This window comes from Emys orbicularis, chromosome 4 (genome assembly GCF_028017835.1).
Source record: "Emys orbicularis isolate rEmyOrb1 chromosome 4, rEmyOrb1.hap1, whole genome shotgun sequence".
Taxonomy (NCBI): Eukaryota; Metazoa; Chordata; order Testudines; family Emydidae; genus Emys; species Emys orbicularis.
This window is the reverse complement of record NC_088686.1, coordinates 102,799,851-102,822,903: the sequence shown is the minus strand read 5'-3', so window position 1 is coordinate 102,822,903 and position 23,053 is coordinate 102,799,851. Positions and strand designations below refer to the sequence as shown.

At 44.1% G+C, this 23,053-nt stretch overlaps 1 protein-coding gene across 5 annotated transcripts in view; it reads right to left on the bottom strand.

Moving 5' to 3' along the window:
* Nucleotides 1-23,053, bottom strand: part of DENND2B (DENN domain containing 2B) — a 110,092-nt gene that overhangs the window by 19,264 nt on the left and 67,775 nt on the right. The window lies entirely within an intron of this gene.

Below are 23,053 nucleotides of genomic sequence, written 5' to 3'. Positions count from 1 at the left end.
GTGGCGAAATTCATTGTCTTATATCTCTTGTTTTGGCCACGGAGAAGTTCTCACTGGATACGACCATCCAGTCAGAAGAGTATGAGAGAGTCTATATTTTGGGCACCTTTTCTAGCCCCCTTCCCATTTGGGGTGAGCAGAGGGGATCCTGAAAAGGCCTGCTCAGTCAGTCGCTGCTGCCAAAATGCACGTCTGTCTCAACCAAGCACAAAACGACCCTCACATGGCTGCCGCCTCTGTGCGGATTTGTGACTAAAGACTCCCAGAGATCACTGCTCCGGTCTTCCCTGCCGCTCATCCGTCACCACCTGCGTGTGAAATTTTTTAACGTGGGGAAACCGGTGCACAGGCGGTAACCACACAAAAATTGACAGGAGGAAAACCCTGATCCAGTGGCAAGGAGAACCAAGACAACCAGGGGCCTCCCTCCTGCTGCAGCCCTCATCCGCCTTCACAGCCACAGAGTACTAGAAGGTCCTCTATATGCGCCCGATCCACCGTTGGGGTCTTTTGATGTTTGGACCGCGGTTAGTCAGGAGCCTCGCCTCAGACCTGCTCGCCAAGGGGGACCCTACCAGGAGTATGAAAGCTCCGGATGAGATAGCTCTGAGGGTCTTTAGCCCATGCAAGCCTCTCCACCACAACAAGGTTGCGGTCCATCAGAAAGGGCCAGGCTCAGTACACAACTGTAATAAAAAAGAGTCTTTGCCCAAAGAACTTACAGTCTTAGAATATGATGAGACACACCATGTGGACACAACAAAGAAACGGCAAGGCGGACAAGCTATCAGTGAAACAAATATTAGCATAACAAGCAGCAGTCTCAGCACAAACCAGCTGCCTAGCCATTGTCAGGTATTGCTGGCACCATGGCAGAAGTGAGTTTTAAGGAGGGAATCTGAAAGACCTTTGAATGATTTGCAGCACTGGTGGATAGTAGCAGATAGTGCCATCACTTTCTTTCCTTCACCTTGTGTGAACACTGATCACCTGCATTATGCCCCCCTATTGCCTTGAGACACTGCACTGCAACCATTATCCCTTTGGAAATCATGAATGTTCCCCCTTGCTTGACTAGGGGGACTGTTGCTGCATGATGGTGCACTCCCCTTTAGCCCAGATACTGCAGGGCTAACAGCTCAATGGGCCAGGAAAGGAGAAACAGGAATTCAGACCTGGGTCTTTCACATAACAGAACACTACCACTAGGGCCAACCCACTGAGTTGCTTTCTGGCCAAGATAAAGTCATCACTCTTATTATGATGGGCAACTTTTACCTGTGCAAAAGTATTATAGATATCTTCTCATTCTATTGCTATGGGGTAGCCAAAGGGAGAAATCTGGAACCTTTTCCTTTTGACTCAAACCAGAGAAATTACATGCTTTGCAGATTTTTTACAAGATGAATCCCCATGAAAATATCAAAATAAAATAGTGAGTCATTGTTGCTACAGAGAAAGAACATGGAAATTGAGCAAGCTGATTGAATAACTGTGGCCGTGAGAAAAGGCCTGAAGTTACGGAATGTGCTAATGCATGCCTTCAGGAACAACAGTTACATTCAAAGTCACAACATCCAAAGTCACAACATCAGATGCAGAGATTAGGGAGGAAAAGCAAGAGAAGATGATTGCATGATGTTTACAGGAAACTCAGAAGCCGAGGGATGTTTAAAGGATAACATTCCTAACACCGGAGTATAAGAAGTATTAAATAGCTTATGCAGGCAATTAAATATTGAAGGGAAACTTACAACCACCATGACCTTTGAGAATCAAGCCTATAGCATTTAAAACCAATGTTGGTACCTGGACATGTCTGCCTGTTTTAAGACTTGTAATTACAGGCAGGGCTGATAGCACAGCCAATTATTAAGGTTGCCCAACACTTCCCATTACAAGACCCCGTTTTCTGTTGCTTACAGACATGCCAACTCTCTCAAATTGATCGCTAGAGTCGCAATTTCGCATGATCTCACACTAGAACTCTTAGGCCTTGGCTACACTGGCAATTCACAGCGCTGCACTTGCTGCGCTCAGGGGTGTGAAAAAACACCCCCCCTGAGCGCAGCGAGTGCAGCGCTGTAAAGCGCCAGTGTAATCAGCGCCTGCAGCGCTGCACGCTCCCTCGCAGCACTGCAAGCTATTCCCCTCGGAGAGGTGGAGTACTTGCAGCGCTGCGAGACAGCTCTCGCAGCGCTGGCGGCGCGACTACACTCGCGCTTCACAGCGCTGCCGCGGCAACGCTGCCGCGGCAGCACTGTGAATCTGCGAGTGTAGCCAAGGCCTTAAATGTCAGGATTTCCCTCCTCCCCTCCCCCCAGCCATAGTATATTCTTAAAATGTGTTTCCAGTCAAACAAGAGTTACCCCAACCCTAAACAAAGGAATGTGGTTTCTCCAGGAGGCAGTTACTTTCAAAGAACTTTAAAAGACAATGAGAATTCATTTACATATCAGACAAACAAAGCTATCAAGCTAACAAGTGGGTAGGGTGACCAGATGTCCCGATTTTAAAGGGACAGTCCCGATTTTTGGGTCTTTTTCTTACATAGACTCCTATTACCCCCCCACCCCCTGTCCCAATTTTTCACATTTGCTGTCTGGTCACCCTACAAGTGGGAGGAAGATTTTATTTAGAAATTGGGTGTGGCCAGGGTTCCAGTTGCCACCCTGGGGGGGAAGTGGGAGAGGGGACCTCACTACAGCCCCCCATGCCTGTGGAGAGTGAAGAACCCTAAGGAGCAGATGTGAGGCTGGGGCTGAAAGGGGGCTGAAGTGAGGAGGGTAAGGGCTGATGGGGCTGTATTGATGGTGGGTTCTGAGCAGATGGGGTGGTACTGGGAGGGTGAACTGAGGACAGTGGGGGTTGATGAGGCAGAGGGTGGACTGAACTGGGAGGGGGGCTGAACTGAGAGGGGGGTGGATGGGGACAGAGCTGATTGGCACCTGGGGGACAGGATTAATTGCTGGGCAGGAGACCCGCAGATGTAGGGGTGAGAGCTCCTGAAGCAAGGCCCAAAATCACCTTATCTGGTACACGTGGGAGTGGGCAGCACTAATTGTCACATGCACACACCCTGAGGCTGGGCAGGGGGGGTTTTTCAAAAATCAAGAGACTGACCTAAAAAACACAATATCATTTTTTTTAAAAATGTCATGATTTTGGGGGGTCCGACATCATTTTTGATCTCTTGAAGTTGGCAATACTGTGCTATAACTTTGCCAAGTTTAACCCTCTGGGCTGAAATTCTCCATGCTGGGTTTCTGCCTTTTTCTAACATATTTTTATTTTTATTTATATATTGAAATTTTGGTCAAAACGGGTCAACTTTTTCCTAGAATGAGATTAAGGAAAAATACATTATTTTGCCACATTAAAAAATTCTGGAAAACTTTTCCCATGCTTTGGAGCACACATTTGAAATGTAGCTGGGGGGGGGGGGGGAGCCTATGTGTCAGGGCTGTGTTTTTTGCTTTCCTTGTGAAAATCTACCAAAATCTGGTTAAATTATAAACCTTTGAAAAATCTCAAATTTGCCCATGCTCAGTAGAGACTTCTTCAATTTTAGCAGCTAAATGCCCTGATGATTCCATCTGCACTGGCTGAGCTACAGGCAGGGCCAGCTTTAGGCCAATTCCACCAATTCCCCTGAATCGGGCCCCGCGCCCAGTGGCAGGGCCGCCGGGGTGGGAGCAAGTGGCCGAGAATCCCTTCCCTGGCTAGAGGCTCCTTTTTAATTTATACTCACCCGGCAGCGCTTCGGGTCTTCGGCGGCACTTCGGTGACGGGTCCTTTACTCGCTCCGGGTCTTCGGCAGCACTTCGGCGGCAGGTCCTTCAGTGCCGCCGAAGACCCGGAGCGAATGAAGGACCCACCGCCGAAGACTAGGAGCGCCGCCTGGTGAATACAAGCCCCACGTGTTTTTTTACGTTTTTTTTTTTTTTTTAAAGTCATCTCTGCCGGGGCCCCGTCGAAACTGTTCGAATCGGGCCCCGCACTTCCTAAAGCCGGCCCTGGCTACAGGTGGCAGCTGAGCAGGTCTTTCCCTGAAATTGAAGCTCTGGTATGCCCTGCTATACCAGGTCAGAGTCCAAGTCCAGGTACTTGAACTGAGAGCAAAGAGACTGTATCTCCTGTGCTCTCAATGACCCCCCCCACCCCCACTGGGCCCTGCTTCAAATACAGAAGAGATAAGAGCCAGATCTGCTGGGGAGACTTGGGAGGTTGGGAGACATGGGGACAAGGAGACTGGGGCTGTGAGTCACGGAGGGAAAAGGGGTGGGACCAATGTTCCCTCTAATTTTTTACATCCATGTGCGGAATGAATTTTGTTATGTGCACCAATATGGAGGTAATGTGTGGCAGGGGCGGGGCCGAGGGGTTCGGAGTGCGGGAGGGGGCTCAGGGCTGGGTCAGAGAGTTGAGGTGCGGGGCAGTGAGGGCTTTGGGGTGGGGCTGGGGATGAGGGGTTTGTGGTGATGGGAAGCATGGGTGGAGGAGAAAGAGATGGTTCAGATGGTGAACTGGGAGTTGTTTCTTCAGTTTGCTTTTTTTTTTTTTTAAATCCTAGAAAATTACACATACAAACTATGTTAAAAGAACATTTGTAAGGTTGCAAAATCAAGAACTCAAAAGTTAGGAAATGCCAGAACTAAGATGGCCTGCACAATTTGAATCAGCCCTCGTTTGCATATGCATGAGATAGTCTTTAATTACATGGTTACATATAATTTTTTCCACTTTTCAACCTTAATAATGTTCTTTCAACATAGGCATTTGTGTGTGTAAGTGTAATATAAGATATACATTCTGTGTTTAACATTTTTCACAATTAATACTTTATTTCTGTGGACAAAAGTGATGAATGACAGTTCGATTTAATTAAATGTATCCCTTCTCTCGTTACACATTCCAACTCCCAGCCCAAAGATATATTTGTCCGGGATCAGGAGAACATATAGTGCAGAAGTAGAAGATCAGAGGGCCAACTAGTATTATCCCTCAGAGGTTTAGAGACACGTGTATGCTTTGAGTGTTACACAGGCTATGCTTTGGTAGCACTATGGCTACCGAAGCAAGACGTAGGCATCTTATGATTTTGTTCACACAACTAAACCATTATAAATATAACAAATTGTGCACCCTACAGTGAGTAGCAGTCTCCGGACTGCTGACCTCTCAGGGAGCTGTCAGAACAGGGATAGGTGGAGAGGTGATATGGCTTTGTATAATGGAGGACAGGTTTCAGAATGGTAGCCCTGTTAGTCTGTATCCCTCTCTTGATATTCACCTCTTCTTGTCAACTGTTAAGAATAGAATAGAATTCCACCTTCACTGAACTGGCCTCTTTAGCACTGACCCCCCACTTGCTAAGACAACTCCCATCTTTTCATGTGCTGTATATATATATACTGTTTACTGTATTTTTCACTCCATGCAACTGAGGAAGTGGGTTTTAGCCCACAAAAGCTTATGCCCAAATACATTTGTTAGTCTCTAAGGTGCCACAAGGACTCCTTGTTCTTGTTTTTTTATAATGGGGGAGTAACATACAGCAATTTAGAATACAGATTGCCAGGTAAATTGTATTTTCCCTTGAATGCAAAATTAGAAGGAAGGTAACATTTTCAAAGAATACTTTCAAGGAGCATATATATTCTACGCACTATTTCCCATGCCATTTCACATTACTTCTTTCATCAACATACACTGATTTTTAGCAAGCAGGAGAAATACTAGCAAGTTAAGTTACAGATTACACAGGGCTGAAGCGATACCATTATGGTCCAGAATCAATTACTGCTAATGCCTGATGCCATACAAGTTCTTAATGATATGTGGACCAAGTATACTAAAAGCTAGTTATATTGCAATAGCTCCCAGTTGCCCCACTCAAAATTAGACCCCCACCACACAAGGTGGTGTATAAACACAAAAAAACCATAGTTGCTGCCCGGAAGAATTTACAATATAAAAAGAGAAGTTTCATACAAAAGGTGGGGGAAAAGAGGATTCTGATCAAAGTATACATTTAAATTTGGACCTTGTTTGTTGTTGTCTGATCAAAATACAAATTAATTCCCAACACGGTAATTTGTTCAGCCATGAACAAAAATGCTATTTCTAATGACTACAAAGGAATGGCAGGAATTACAGTTAATTCACTTCTGGTTTCCACAAAACTGAAAGCAAGAGAGAGAGGAAGACTTTCAGAACAAGCAAAACATGGTTTTAATTCAGCAAAGTACATAAGCATCTGTTTAAGTCTCATTTACTTCAATGTGCTTAAGTGCTTTGCAGTACAGTGTTAGGATTGCTCACATGCTTAAGTGCTTTACTGAATTGAGGCCTTAAAGTCCCTTTTCTCCCCTCCATCCCATTTTTCACGGACTCAGCCCCCAAATGGAAACAGAAATACACCACAGGAACAGCCCCTTTAGGAAGCGGCAGTGAAGTTAGGCTCAGCTTTGGATCAGGGCATGTTGGGCCACTGAAGTTTGATACTGAATATTGTTTGTGAGGACGTGCTTTTCTGGAAGCTGTTACCTCCTTAACTGAGCTAACGTACAGCCCAGCCCAGAGAGGTTTCTGATGGGTTTTAAAGTCCTCATCCCTGTAAATGGCTGTTTGAAAATTGCCAGCAGAGTATTTACCATTCTGATTTCCACCCCAGACTCATACTTACCTGTGGCAGGATTCCCTCTAAAGAAGTGCTCAGGCCTGGCTTCTGGAGAGGTAAAGGTAGGGGCCTGTTACTATAGCTAAGCCTATGGGTTTCCTCAAAGCTGGGAAGTTGCCTGCTTCATCTTTTTGTTATGATCAATGAGAAGCAGAGCTATGGTAGCAGGAAGGCATCACCTGTGTTCCACTCGAGGCCCACCCCTTATAGAAGTGGAGTTGAAGAAGGGTCCAAGGCAGTTGGAATGGGGATGTGAGTAAACCCCAGTCTCATAGGGGGGATACAGAACATCGCTCTCTAGCCTCACCCACAGCGACTGAGACAAAGAATAATGCTTTCCCCTGTGTTCGTAAGGCTTTGCAGTGTGTGTTCCTCACATGATGCTGCTGCCATTGTTGCTGTCATGCTTCCAGTTTGGCTGCTGTCAAGGCAGGGCCGGCTCTGGCTTTTTGGCCGCCCCAAGCAAAAAAAAAAAAAAAAAAAAAAAAGGGGCGGCCAGAACGGCAAAGCAAAACAAAAACAAAAACAAAACACCTGAGGCGCGGCCGGAGCGCGGGTGCAGGGGGACCGGCTGGGGGGAGGAAAGGGGGTGGAGGGGGAGGGAGCGGGCAGGAGAGAGAGAGAAGGGGGCGGCCAGGGCTACAGCAGGGGCGCTGCCATGCGGCCCCTCCCGCTGCGCCGCCTCCTGCCGCGAGGGCTCCGCTCCGGTCAGCGGGGAGGGAAGGAAAGGAAGGGGACTGCCCTGCAGGGCGCTCTGGTTCTCCGCGCCACCGCCCCCTACAGGGCGGCCGGAGCGGAACAAGAACAAAAAAAAAAAGCGGCCGTGCCGCCCTAGGATTGGGCGGAATGCCGCCTCCAACAATCTGCCGCCCCAAGCACCAGCTTGCTCAGCTGGTGCCTGGAGCCGGCCCTGTGTCAAGGACAACTCAGAGCACAGGGGGACTTAGGATTACTGAAAGGCCAGGTGCCATGGCAATGTTTGCAGAACAAAGACTGTAGTTCTGGAAGTCATTGTCTTCTTTTAGAATCTCCAGTTTATTTTCTTTTGCCCTTGTCAGGCTTAATTCCAGTTTTAATGTAAAGCTATCCCTGTAATGTATTCCTGCCAGGGACGAATGCCCCACTGGGGGGATAGCTACACAGTAACAAACCACCGATGGCAGCAACTTTCAGAGCCTGGGGCAGTTGACTTGGATAAGCAGGGCTCATGCCAAGGGACTAAAAATCAGCAGTGTAGACGGTCCCGCTCAGGCTGAAGCCTGGACTTTGAGACCTCTCCCCACCCCAGGTTAGAGCCCAGGCTCTAGGCCCAAGAAGGAACATCTACACTGCTATTTTTAGCCCCATAGCCTGAGCTCTATGAGCCCAATTCAGTTGACCCGGGCTCCGAGACTTGCTCCCGTGTTGTTGGGTTTTTTTTCCAGTGTAGACATACCCTTAGAATACAATAAGAACCAAGGCCTGTTTGCATGTCAAGAAAGTTTGGCTGGCTTTTTATAAAATGCATTGTTTGTTTTTTCCATGCCTCTCCATCAGGACTTCACGTACAAATGCCAAAGTACCCCATAAGTTTCTATCATGGTACCACAAGCCCACATCCATGGAAGATTGAACAGTTCAGAATCAGATAAGGTTAGGATGAATTTTGTATCCCTGACTGATCTGAGGCGGAACTTCAGACCTTCAGAGGTTCCTCCATTATTAAGTTTGACTTGCCTCTCACTAGAAAAGTCGATGAAGGTGTAGGGAGAAGTGAGAAGGGGGGATGTGTATGTGTGTGTTGTGGGGAAGGATAAGTGATCTTTGTTCCAAAAATATTCTCTGGACACAGAAGCCCACAGAAACATTCCACAGCGATGTTTCACCTTATGAATTTTATTTGTAAAGTAAACACATAGGTAAGAATATTAATAAACCAAGAGCTGTGAGATGAGGGCTTCTCCATTTAGATTGAAGTCTGTAACCAAGACGTGATTATCCAGGTGTATTTTTAGGGCATGTGTGCAAATCTGTTTGCTCATAGTTTGGGTCAAATTTTCTGCTGGTGTCAATGGGATTTTCTGCCCACAGAGAATTTGGTCCACTATGTTTTACTAAAGTATGAGTTCCAAATGTGAAACATGCAGCAAGAGATCTAAGTGTGATCACAGAAACAAACACAAAACAAACAAAAAAACAAGAGCCTGGGACTCTTGGTGTTCAGCACTTCTGAAAATAAGGCTCTAACTAACTCAAGTTGAGCATCCAAAATCAGAAACCGGTTTTCAACATTTTGTCTTTAGTCACTCTCAGAGCTATTGGAAGGACAGCTATGGTAGATCTATGCAGTAGGATAAATATAGCCTTGAAATTAAAAGGAAAGGTCTCCCCCTCTCTGTTTAACACAGAGGTTCCCAAACTTATTTGGCCTACCGCCCCCTTTTCAGAAAGAAAATTACTCAGCGCCCCTCTGGAAATCTACCTTCTTTAAGCGAACAAACAGAAAGATGCAGTGACAAATTTGCGTTCTTTTATGTATCTATATTTCTACCTACATCCTAAAATATAGTAAAGAAAGATGTGTTATTAGAATATCGCCCACGACATCAGGTATACAATGGTTTTTGTGTAAGACAGCAAAAGACAACCAAACTAAAATACTAATGAAACTAATAAACTGGGTTTTGTTCTTTGCTCAGCATTAGATATATGTATTCGATATTAAATTGTCAAATATCAAACTAAATTTATCAAGAAATAATTTAAAAAATAATCAATATGCAATTAAAAATCAGTTAATAGTTTTAATTTAGTTTGCCCTTATTTAAATAATTGTTCCTTATTAACACACGCCTTATTTACCAATTAACACAGATGATTCGATAGATATAAATAAATGTTAATAGTTAACAGTTTTTTTACTATTTCATTCCCCTGTTTTCGTTAATATTGTAATAAAAAAATGACAAATATATTGACTGTACACTTCAAATAGTACTGTACCGACACAAGCCTGCTACGATTTTATTATTAGTAAGCACTAGAGACACAGAAACGTACGGTAGATATGTAAGAAAATGTATAAAAATACTCACGTGTAAATTGCTGTTTTATTGAAACAACAATAATACAATTTGCTTTGTATGTGATCCGTAATCCGTAAAGATCGAAGGTATCGAATATGAATAAAAATTTTTTAATACTTATTGCACTATTGTTAACTGCCTTTTACACAATTCAGAAACAATCTAAATTAGATTTCATACATGTCGCCTATTTATAGTATCGTATTGTAAACAAGTCATTACACGCACATATTCCTGCCGATGCATGCTGGACTTCCCGACAATGCGCGACACGCTCGCCTGCCAACACTTGCTTGTTAAGAGCTGTTGGCGGACTTGACACTTGATCGGTTATAATTTGTGAATTTATTTGGAAAATAAAGTAATCACTACAACTTTAACTCTATGTTACACAACAGATGAAACATGTACGAACGGTTTTTCAAAATTTTCTTATATTCTCTTCTTTCTTTATGCTTCCACCGCCCCCTTATTTTTATTCAACGCCCCCCAATTGCACCCGAGGCTACTACTGCCCCCCTGGATCGTTCCAGCGCCCCCCAGGGGGCGGTACCGCCCACTTTGGGAACCTCTGGTTTAACAGCTATGCAGCTGTATCAGACGTATGATGCTAGTTTGGCTTTTGTTAACATGTAAACTAATTACAAAAAAATGCCAGAAGCTGGTGAAAGTCCTTCATCCTCAAGATGAGTTGGATGAAACAGAGTATTACTCAGGAGTCTGATATTACCAGGATGGGAAATTCACAAACAAACCAACAGCATTGGGGTGCTCACTACTTGCTAGCCATGCCTTTCAACCTGAGGCTCAGTTCATTGTTTCCACACTAATCTGCCTTACATTAGGCAGCAGCTCCTTTATGCAAAATCTAAGACTGAATTGCAAATTACTTGCCAAGAGTGAAAGTTTGACTCAAGTCCAAGTAGCCCCCCTTCATTTGAACACTGACATGATCACTGCAAGCAAGCTTTGTGACATATCACAGAGCGCAAACAAGGCCTTGGTGATAAGGCTGGGCAGTGGGGCACAAACTGAGGAGGAAATGCATATTTTCCACATCACATCAGCCCAATTATCAGCTATCCCTTGCACAAAATTGTTTTAACTATGGTTACAATGTAAAGAACATAACTATACTACTTATCCCTCAAAAAAGTATTTTTCCCATGAAAACAAGCTAACATAAAGCTCATTTTGTAAGGAAATGAGTCACAACTCAATTTATCTGGTTGGTGTTCTGCAGGCAGAACTTTCAAAATCAAGTTTTCTATGATGCATGGTGAGAAATGCAGCCATCATAAAATAATCATACAGTTCTCTCTAATTTAGCCTCACCTTTCTAAGTACAGCAGTGGAATGGCTCCTTATTAGCTGTGCCACAGCTTATTCATGGGATGGTTTCCACTGGACCACAAGTGCTTAAAGGTGGTCTATTGAGAGCTCAGACACCAGGTATCACATGCTGTCAAAGATTTCCGTGAAGCAGTCATTGTTGTAGAAGTCTTGAAGGGAATACCAACAATTGTTTGATTAAGAGATCATTCATGAACCAGTTTCTGGCTTTTCTCACCCACTTTCATTCATGGAGCTGTATTTCACCAGAGAGTTGTGTCAATGAGTATCACATTTGGAACATACCCGCTCAATGGTCCATGTCACTGTGTATGTGAAATCCCCATTGCTGGTGTCTCCTCACATTATTTTGTGGAGCATTGAGTGTCTAATGTCATCATTTGTAAGCTCTGCTCTCAGCACATTCATTTAGCTTAAGCTCACAAAATTCTATTCTATTCTATCTAGGTTCTTATCCCACACTCATCTGTAGTATCTGAGTGCATTAAGAAGTCTACCTTGTACTTGGAGTGGAAGGTAGTGAGGTTTTTGATCATCCATAGTTCATATGGGACTTTATTCCACAGTCTCAGTCTGGCCCCTGAGCGGTCTCTCCTGCACAGATGAACTTTACTCCTATGGCAGAAAGTTTTGTTGGGCCTGAGAAGCAGAGTTGTTTACCATCCCTGAGCTTTAGGTGATATTTTAGATATCCTGGGCCCTGGCCATTGAGCATCTTGAAGACAATGACTGAGATCTTGAACTTGATTCAGTATTCAATGGGAAGCCAGCGGAGAGAGCAGAGGACAGGTCTGATGTGCTCAGAGTAGCTCGTGTTGCTAAGGAGATGGGATGCAGTGTGCTGAACTAGATGGAGTTTCCTAAGGGTTGATGGCTTCATGCCCAGGTATACTGCACTGCTGTAGTCCAAACATGAGGTTGGCAAAGGTGTGCATAACAGAGCCATATCATTGTCCATCATAATGGGATGGTGTCTCCTAGCCAGCTGGAGATGATAGAAATGTATGATGTGTTCTCAAAGATTCCTACTTTAAAACATCTGGAATTATTAGATAATTTAAGCAGTTCAGGCACCAGGTGCTCTGTAATCACAGAGCTCATTAGGGAACAACATCCAGAAAGAAAGAAGTTCGCTTTTCATTTTACCTGTGTACAAGACTTTCCTTTTGCTTTTTTGATCCAAATAATGAAGAAAAAAAATTCCAGTATTTCTATTTAAAAAATGATTGTGACTTTATAGTACATCCTCCTCCTGAAGATAATTGAAAGCCAAAAACAAAACTTGAAAGCTTAAACACCCAGAGCCTAAAATCTATCAATTTTTCTCTCTCTTGTACCGGCAGATGGGCATTCAGATAAAGTAAGTGTGATGCTGTGTATAAGAAAGGTGGCTGTTACACAGTTTCCATAAATCTGGTTCAAAGTATGTCATGTAAGGTATCAATGGAAAAGTTAAGATTTGCTAAGTATTATTCTCTTGTTTATATGCATGTGTCATCTTAAACCTGAGTTGTATTCCTGGGTGACAGCCCCCAGATAGATTTGCATTATGTGTTGATGGCCCATTAAGGACACTCCACTTTCACAATGGGCTATTGAAGAATCTCATCTTGCCCAGTAGGTCTTCCTGCAGATGCCTCAGACAGTGAGGAGCCAATGGCCACCTCCTGTGATTCAGCAAAACATGTAAGGACATGTGACCCCGGACTCCATCTTGGGACAGTAAATTTCCATGCACCTCGGCTGTGGGCTTTGTTTGGGACAGCAAATTTCCATGCACATGGCGGAGGATATAAAAGGCACCTGAGACACCTCCATTTTGCCTCTTTCCTGGTCCAAATTCTCTGGACTGTAGATTTACCACTAAAAGGAATATCTTCAGCTACGGACTGAGACCTTCCAATCTTTTGGAAGTTACCAGAGAGGCTTTTGCAAGCCAGCAGTCTATTCCATCACTGCTACAAACCTGACATTTGTGTGTATATGATCTAGTAACCATTTATAACTCTCTTATTTTCTTTTATTAATAAATCTTTAGTTAAGTTTACTAAGAATTGGCTGACAATGTGATCTTTGGGTAAGTTCTGAGATACATATTGATCTGGGGATAAGTGTCAGTTCCTTTGGGATTAATAAAAACCTCACATATGGTGAAATGGGTTTTCAATAACCTCTCACTATATTAGATTTGGTTGTCCAGATGGGAACCAAGGGCTGGAATGCCTAAAGGGGACTGTGTTTAGCGTCTGGTTAACCGGTGTGGTATTACAGAAGCTCTTGTTACTGGCTTGGTGAATCTAATTATAGAATAAACCACCAGCTTTAGGGATTTGTCTGCCCTATTTCTTGCAGTCTGCCCTGTGTGTGGCATTCTCAGTGTGGCCCATTCCAGGCACCCAGGCACAGTAAGCATTAGAGGCATCCAGCAATAAACACATTCCTAGCTGGGGACACAACTTATTGTTTCATCACACAGAATAAAGAATTGGTAGCTACAGATATGAAAATGTCAGCAAACCTCTCACGCTGAGTGGTTTTAAAGTACTTAACTATTTAAAATTAAACAGAGAAAAGTTTTCATTAAAGGGGAATGTGGTTTTACCAAGGCATCATCTCTTGCTTCTGTAATAAAAAAATGTGTAAGAAAGATACATAAATGCCTTTGGAGAGAGAGACACACGAGACACACGAATGGTTCTTCAGAAATAGAGATTTGGCTCTTCAAGGCTCTGGCATCCAACTGTACTTTGCACAAAGCTCAATGAAATTGTCCGTTGGACACGGTTACCTGCTCATGCTCTGTTGGATGGAATCCTTTTTAAAAAAACCGTAAGTGGACAGTTATCCCCAGCTTCCACAGTGTCATCCAGATTCTTTCTGTAGGACAGTTTTCTAGCATAAATCCATAACAAAAACAGTAGAGGTTTTGGCTACGATAACCCCAAAGGGTTGTAAACTACAAACCACTCTTCCATACTGGGGCTTTCAATTTGTTAGTCTCTAAGGTGCCACAAGTACTCCTTGTTCTTCTTGCTGATACAGACTAACACGGCTATCACTCTGAAACACACACACTGATGTTGTCAGATCAGCTGGTGATCACCGCACTTTTAACAGAATTACTACTGGAAAGTTGGAGGAAGGGTTTATTTTCTCTAGCTGGGGATCAATAACAAAGGAGAAAAAAGGAATGTTCTCATTCTGAAGATGAAAATGGAATCTTTGCAAAAAGTCACAGGGGGTTAGTGGGCAAGCTGGAAAAATGCTGTAACTTATCAACACACAATTACTGCACTAATAACCAATCCACTGAAAGAATACCATCTAAAGAAAACAGGCCCACTTCCTATCTCTTTCCCATTCATGGAAGAGGGGGAAGAATTTTGTTTTACAAATCACAAATGAGATAATGAGGTTTTCCCACTGTAGAGCTGTCGCCAAAGTCTCAATAAACCACATGACTAAATATCCACTGGAACAGGAGGAAGGGCAGGAAAGAGAAACAAAGGGCAGGTCTACACTACCAGCCTGAATCGGCGGGTAGAAATCGATCTCTCGGGGATTGAATTATCGCGTCTCGTCGGGACGCGACAATCGATCCCCGAATCGACGCTTCTACTCCACCAGCGGAGGTAGGAGTAAGCGCTGTCAACGAGGGACCCGCGGAAGTCGATTTGCCGCCATCCTCACAGCAGGGTATGTCGGCTCCGATACGTCGAATTCAGCTACGCTATTCGCGTGGCTGAATTTGCGTATCTTAAATCGATCCCCCCCCCCATAGTGAGGATGTAGCCAAAAGTACAAACTAAACTCTTTGTAGTTTGTTTTTTGCAATTATGCCACCAAAATGCATATGTGCATTAAAATGTCAGTAACAGCTTGCTTTCCTCTGATTGCTGTTGAATCTTAAACAAACAAGGTATTTACACAGCCCAGTTTTTTCTTAAAGTCTCTTCTACCTGACATACGTGTTCTGAGAAATGTCTATTTAACTGCGATGTCTATTTGGCTATCTAAGTTCTTATATTGGCACCTGTGACGGGTTGGATCACAGAAACCCCCTTGGGAGCTGCCACCCAATGTGCAAAGACTACCCCTGCTTCTGTTTTCCCTGCCAGCTCAGGACTCCAGCACCCTGTCTTGCTGAGCCAGACACTCCAGTCTGCTCTAACAAAGACTCAGGGTCTGAATCACTAGTCCCAAAGCTGCAAGTTTACCCGAAACCAGCTCACAGGAGTGTGCTTGTCTTTAGCACTCAGATGCCCAACTCCCAATGGGGTCTAAACCCAGATAAATCCGTTTTACCCTGCATAAAGTTTATGCAGGGCAAACTCATAAATTGTTCGCCCTCTATAACACTGATAGAGAGATATGCACAGTTGTTTGCTCCCCCAGGTATTAATACATACTCTGAGTAAATTACTAAATAAAAAGCGATTTTATTAAATACAGACAGTAGGATTTAAGTGGTTCAAAGTAGTAACAGACAGAACAAAGTAAGTCACAAGCAAAATAAAATAAAATGCGCAAATCTATGCCTAATCAAACTAAATACAGATAAGTTCCTCACCAGTTCCAGAATGCTCCCTTTTACAGGCTACTCTCCCTTTAGCCTGGGTCCAGCAATCTCTCACAACCCCTGTAGCCTCTGTTCAAGTATCCTGGGGGGGTGGAGAGGCTCCTTCTTTAGCCAGCTGAAGACAAAATGGAGGGGTCTCCCCCAGGCTTAAATAGGCTCTCTCTTGTGGGAGGAGACCCCCCCTCCTCCCTCCTATGCAAAGTCCAGCTCCAAGATGGAGTTTTGGAGACACCTGGGCAAGTCACATGCCCCTGCATGACTCAGTGTGCATTAAAATGTCAGTAACAGCTTGCTTTCCTCTGATTGCTGTTGAATCTTAAACAAACAAGGTATTTACACAGCCCAGTTTTTTCTTAAAGTCTCTTCTACCTGACATACGTGTTCTGAGAAATGTCTATTTAACTGCGATGTCTATTTGGCTATCTAAGTTCTTATATTGGCACCCATCAGCAGTGCCGGCTCCAGGCACCAGCGGAGGAAGCACGTGCCTGGGGCGGTACATGCTAAGGGGCGGCATTCTGTCCATTCTTGGGACGGCACAGTCCGGGCGGCTTTTTTTTTTTGCGCTTTGGCAGTTCAGGCAGTAGTCCGAGCGGTAAAAATGGTAGAGTCGGCCCTGCCCATCAGCACAGTATCTGAGTGCTAGTGTGGATGGGTCAGAATCCAAATGTACCTAGTATAAGTGCACCATAAGAAGGCATGGGAATTCAAGTGCACAATTTCTCACTCCAAAACCTAAAGGAGCAGCTCTATTACACAGTTGCCAACTTTCACGTGGTAAATAAGCACCCCGACTTTCACAATAAGCCAAAAATCAAGCTAATGCCATTTCAAAACAAGGCCAAAACAAGCCAATCCCTAAGAATCCCAACACTCTGTGTGACTAGATCCCCCCGGTGTGCAGTCTGGGACTGTGGTGGACCCGTTGTGCACCCCAACTCTCTCCCCACCTTGTCCCTGCTTGCCAGGAGCTGATTTAAAAAAAAAAAAAAGGGCAACAAGCTACAAGCCAAAAAGTAGCCAACAAGCAACTCACGAGCCAATTAAGTCGAAAACAAGCCCAATTTCTGCATTTTTTTTTTGCAGGTTTGGCATGTCTGCTCTATTAGCTCACTTAAGGGTTGATCTCACAAAGTGCTGAAAACCCTCAACCCCAGCACTTTGCAGGATTGAGCTGCACATACAGGGAACTATGCATTTGACACATTACAGCAAAAAGCAGTGATGTCCTTATACACAACTCATCAAATGAGGAATGCAGCTATATTTACAGCACAAAGTGAGAAGATACGAACCATCTGGGATAAGTAGGAGAGAGTGAAAGGGGATGCTAGTGAGTTATAAAGGGAAAAGAATTACATATAATATGAAAGTAATTATCAGATGGTTCTGAGACTACTTTAAACCAGTTTGGTATATGTATTTGTACTCACTGCTACTCCACAAAGCAAAGAGAATCGTAAACAATCAATAACAATTCAGTTCCTTTCATTACACCCAGGCTTTTCCAACTTGTATAATGTATAAAATCACTTGCTGTTTGGAGACCGATTAAATAGCCAGCTGCAAAAGGCTTCATTGTTTGAAGCCTGAACCCTCAACATTATTTTCTTTTTTAACCTAGTTTTTTCCTTACATGAAGAAATCAAACCCTTATAAAATCTCTTTAATGGTTCTTGGGCCTACTGACTGGACCTATAAGATGTGTCAATTCCCCCCCCCCCCCGCCCCCATTACTGGTAACTTCTTTCAGCTTTACCAGTGATGCCCATAAACAAAACTCACATCAGACAAGACTAGGGCCCAAACCATGCAGTTATTAGCTCAGAGTGTTTCATCTTAGACTTCATCCCAGTTTAAGCCATGAAAATCTCAGTAAGTATTGAATTTAAATCCACTTCTTACTGTCCTCCCTAGGCCTTTGTCAAAGGTCTCTCATTATTATTTATATTACATAGCGCCTAGAGGCCCCAAGCGAGACCAGAGCCCATTGTGCTAGTAGGAGTCTGTCCCTGCCCCAGAGAGCTTACAATCTAAATAGACAAGACAGACACAGAGTGGCAGGGAAAACAGAGAGGTGAAGTTACTCAAATAAGGTCACAGAGCAGGTTAGTGGCAGAGCCAGGAATTAAACGCAGGTCCCCTGACTCTCAGTCCAAGGCCTTATCCACACTACCTCTGGCTCATTTTTTGAGTACTTAAAAGTTGCACAAAATAAAGTAACAGGGAAAATCTTTGCTTTGTAATGGGTGGAGTGGCACAGCTGTGAGGGCATCAATTCCCCCAGCAATCAACAACAGTCAATGGATCTGTCCATCTTCATTAATGTGGCAGCCACCCAAATTCTTAGGTCTTCATGGGGAGCCGGTCACTTGCTAAGGTTATCTGGGTCTATCTCACTCAATAAATCGCCTGTCATTGCAAGGCCCTTGGGCATTGGTGCACCTCGGTCCCTTCTGTTTTCTGCCTGTGGCATATAACAGTTTAGTCTCCCAAGGGCTGTAACACTTTGGCTTAGTGAGCAGGTGCTGGGTGATGTTTAGTGAGCTGTAATGGACTGGAGGTCAGTCTAGTTCAGGGGTAGGCAACCTGTGGCACGCGAGCTGATTTTTAGTGGCACTCACACTGCCTGGGTCCTGGCCACCCGTCCAGGGAGCTCTGCATTTTAATTTAATTTTAAATGAAGCTTCTTAAACATTTAAAAAACCTTATTTACTTTACATTACATACAACAATAGTTTAGTTATATACACCTCTACCCCGATATAACGCTGTCCTCGGAATCAAAAAAAATCTTACCGCGTTATACTGAACTTACTTTGATCCGCCGGAGCGCGCAGCCCCCGCCCCCCCGGAGCGCTGCTTTACCGCGTTATATCTGAATTCGTGTTATATTGGGTCGGTTATATCAGGGTAGAGGTGTATTATAGACTTATAGAGACCTTCTAAAAACGTTAAAATGTATTACTGGCTCGCGAAACCTTAAACTAGAGTGAATAAATGAAGACTCGGCACACCTCTTCTGAAAGGTTGCCGACCCCTGGTCTAGATAATCTGGTGGTCCCCTCTGGCCTTAAACTCTATGACTCTAATATATGCCAAAAACCCAAAATGAGGTATATAACAAAACCAACAATCCATAACAGAACAGGGAGCACGGATTGCATTTTGACCAGTAATTTACATAGACAGAGTTACTGCTAGGCTGTGTGGGACAGAGGTAAATATAAATCCAAACAACATTGAGAGGGTCTTTTTCATTTCTAATTTCTGTTTGGCCATGTCCTCCCGGCTCTGCATGAAATATGCCCAGGGGTGAAAGTAATATTAAATTCTTACCGGTACGGGGGCCCGGTTCCGGGGCCCCAGAAAGGGCAGGGCCTTGAGCGGAAGGGGTGGGGCGGGGTCAGCCTCCAACAGCCAGCCCATCTGCGCTGCCTGGCCTGCACCACATGGGGCTCCGGTGGCAATTTAAAAGGGCCCGGGGCTCCGGCCACTGCTGCAGTAGTGGTAGGCCCTTTTAAAGTGCCGGCCCCCGGGGCAGCTGCCCCTTCCCCCCCGCCCTCCACCGCAGGGCCGACGATGGGGGGTGAGGGGGATGAGGAAGGGGCAGTGACGTTGCCGCAGCAGCGCTTTCACGTCGGCTGCGTAAGGGCCGGTACCAGCTTCTTACCAGTACGCCGTACCGGCCCACTTTCACCCCTGAATATGCCAAAAGGAAACACAGCAGCTTTTTATCCAGTGAAAACCTATGTAAGGCAGGGCTCTCTTTTCCCCTCTATGTTGTGGGGCTGATGGGATTGAGGGGGCCTTCATGTAACAGCTATAACATGCCACATGCAAGGAGGCTGAGCTTTCATTGGAAACTCCAGACTAAACCTGTAGATTTCTTGCAATCCATGCAAAATCTGGTTGCTCCACCCAGTCCTTAGCTACGCCAGCACTGACAGCATGGATGTCTTCCATGCCAAGCTGCCACTGGCTCCCTCAGAGGAGACTTCAATGGTAGTATGCAGAGGTATTTTGCCACATTTGTTAGGCCAGTCTTCCAGAAAAAGCATGCTACAGAGAGGCTGCTTCCCAGCATGGATCAGCATTCACATCACCCTCCCGTCAGTACCCGGCCCAAGATGGGGAAACTAATGATCCAAGCAGCGGATCAAATTCAGTGATAAATCCTGGTCATTGCCGAGTGAGGCATGTTTTGCATATGCTAAGAACAATCTCCACCCCCCATAATTAGGCCATGCCTCCATCAAACGCCTCCCTGTTGTGGATTTAGTGCTCAATCCTGCAAGGTGCACCTGAAGTCAATGGGTTGAGGGTTCTCAGCGGCTTGCAGGGTCAGATCCATACTGCATAAGGGTCCTGGGGAGCTACAGAATGGTGACAGTACTTCACTGAACCTTGTACCCTCTATTTGCTCCAGTGCTATTCTGTGCAAATTGTGCTCCCCCCCCCCCCCCGCAGCGTTATGTAATGGAGGGGGCCATGGGGCCGTGTCATTCTGAGAAGTACGAGTGCAGTGGTGCATATGGGGGTCCACTAATATTGTTATATAACCAGCAAAACAAAATTGTTTAGTAACAATATAATTAATCACACTGTAGAGAAACAGTCAGAAGGAACATAAAATAAATTTTCAAAGCCACCTGCCACTGATATCAATGATACGACTGACAGCCTTTGAAAAGAATGGAGAAACCCTGGATTAGCGGAACAATCTTCACCATGGGTTTACAAGAAATTAAATCATTCTGAATGGTCATTCAGACTAAGGGTTACTGACAGGATGAGTGATCTAATAAAATCTTCATGTTGTTTTAGACAGCAAGACATACCGCTAAGGAAGGCATGTTATAACCTGAAAAGGGTCCACAGCTTTAAGAAATTATCCCCCAAAGGTTGTAAAGCTTTGACTATGCAAAGTATTTTTGCTATTATATACACTGGCGACCACTAAGTGCAGCTATTATTCCTGGCGATCATTCAGAGAAGGACAGGGCTGATAAAGCACTTAGCAGAGTTTTTGGCTAGATCCATCTGTCTTTTCAACCACCGGTACATTCCTTTAGATCAGTGGTTCCCAAACTGGGGTTCGTGAACCCCTGGGGGTTCATGAAATGTTACAGGGGGTTCTTGGGGAAAAATTCCCTAATGGCGGACAGAGCTGTCGCTAAGGCCTCCGGGCAGCATGGGGCCAGCAGCCTGGAGCCCCTGGACTTCCAAGAGCTAAGCAGATCAAAGCAACCATATCTATCACACTAAAGAGATTTAAATTTCAAGACTCCTTATAAGTAATGGAAAGGGAGGTGGATATTTTTTGCTGTTTTTAAAATTAAATAGGCAGCTCGTATTGTTTTTAAAATTATTATGAAGAACAAGTTTAAGCTTTGTTGTAACATGCGTTGCTTGCCTGGACTGCTCAAGACCTGAATGATTGTGTAGGAGGAACTCCTTTGAGTTGGCTTCTTAAATACCTTCATGCTGTTTCACATCTGATACTCCTTGATGAAACATAGGAGCCTTGTCTTATAACAGGCTTTATTCAAAGTGATACAAGCTACGAAAGTGAGATCTTGGAAGAGTGTTGCCATTTTCATAATATAATAAAAATACTGTAATGATAAATAGTAATTAATAATAAAAAGTGTTTAATAAGCATGTCATAAAAACAAATTTTATATTTCCAAGCTCACTGCTTTTATAATTTATACTCAGGTAAAGGAGAAAATCCCGGGGAATATTTATTTTTAGGAGAGGGTTCGCGAGATTTAACATTTTAGTGAAAGGGGTTCACAGGGTGTTAAAGTTTGGGAACCACTGCTTTAGATCCTTTTAAGGGATTCTGGATGTTCCTGAGTGTAATAAATGGAGGTCTTTATTTTTATTTGCCATTTTTTATGATTTAGCATGCTATGGTTGCAAATATCTCGCTTAAAATGTTTACATGTGTGTGCGTTGATCACACTTGCATCTAATGAAAGGCTGGATTGGGCCTTATTCCAGTGGGAGACAATGGTAGAGGAAGGTACAAGACATCCCCTCTGTCTTGCAGGGCCTATGTAAGAGCCATGCCCAATTGCCATCCCTGAGCTTGGGGAGCACAGGGACTGCTCCCTCCCTATCACCTTGGGGGAGCGCATGCCCCAAAGGAGGCAGGGAGGAGGTAGGACAGGTGGATGATATGCCCCTGAAGAGGTGTAGCAGGGAGCACCACTCATGGACTGGGCCCAAATGGTACAGTTGAACCTTAAGCAAAGCCTCTGCAAGGAAATGTAGAGGCACCTGGGGAAAATATCTCAACCAGCTGCTAGGGGCAATATTAACCTTCTGGTTCTATGAACTGTACATGTACCTGAGTCAACAGAAAGACAGACATAGGGCACTTAGTGACAGTATAAGAGGCAGCTTGGTCTGTTGCACCCTTCGGGGGGCAAGGAGCACTGGAGTTCAAATCCTAGTGCTATCGGAGACTTTCTTTATGGCCTTGAACAAGTCATTCAATCTCTCTGGACCTCACTTCCCTCCTCTGTAAAATGGGGCTAACAATATTTATCTGCCTCACTGCATTTTTATGAAAATCAACTAATGTTTGTACAATGCTTTGAAGGTGCTAAGTGAAAAGTATTGTCACTATTATTAAAGTTTGGGGTATTTTTCTAATTTAAGCATCTTTGCTATTATGTGAATATGCTCCTTAAATTCCAGTGCAGAGGGGAATGACACAAACATTCTTGTTCTGGGGTAAAATATAGCAAAGTAATACAATTTTTTTTTTTTTTTTTTTTACATTTCTATAGATCCTTTCATTCCAAAAGTACTCCATAAATTATGTGCAAAGATCATTGCTGAAATGCACCCACCTCTGGGGTGGAGGGTAGCAGTCCAACCGATTACCAGCGCACAACATAGAGAAGGAAAATTTTGGCTCAGGACATTGTGGCAAACCTCTTCACATATAAATAAGTGTCATAGATTTTTAATGTCCAAATGACATGACCTTGTTTTTAACAATCTCCTTTGAAAGGTCTCTTGAGACAGTAAGCTGGGCAGCACTTTACATAAGAAGGAACAGATGAATTGATCTTAATGGAATTTGAACCTTTGTTTTCAAAGAATCTAGATTTAAGGCTCATTCTTACACCACTAAACTAGACCAACACAGCAAAGTCCTCAACTAACCCAGGTGTTAAAAATCCAGGTGTCACTGTAACTATTTGTTAATCTACTGGTAAGGCAGTCTGATATATCCCTAAGTGTATGAGAGTCAGGGTATATCTTTAAGAAACATCCAATTCTCACAGCACTAACCTAATGGAAGTTCTGCACACCTAGCCATGACAGAATATACAGCTGAGCTCACTTCTGGTC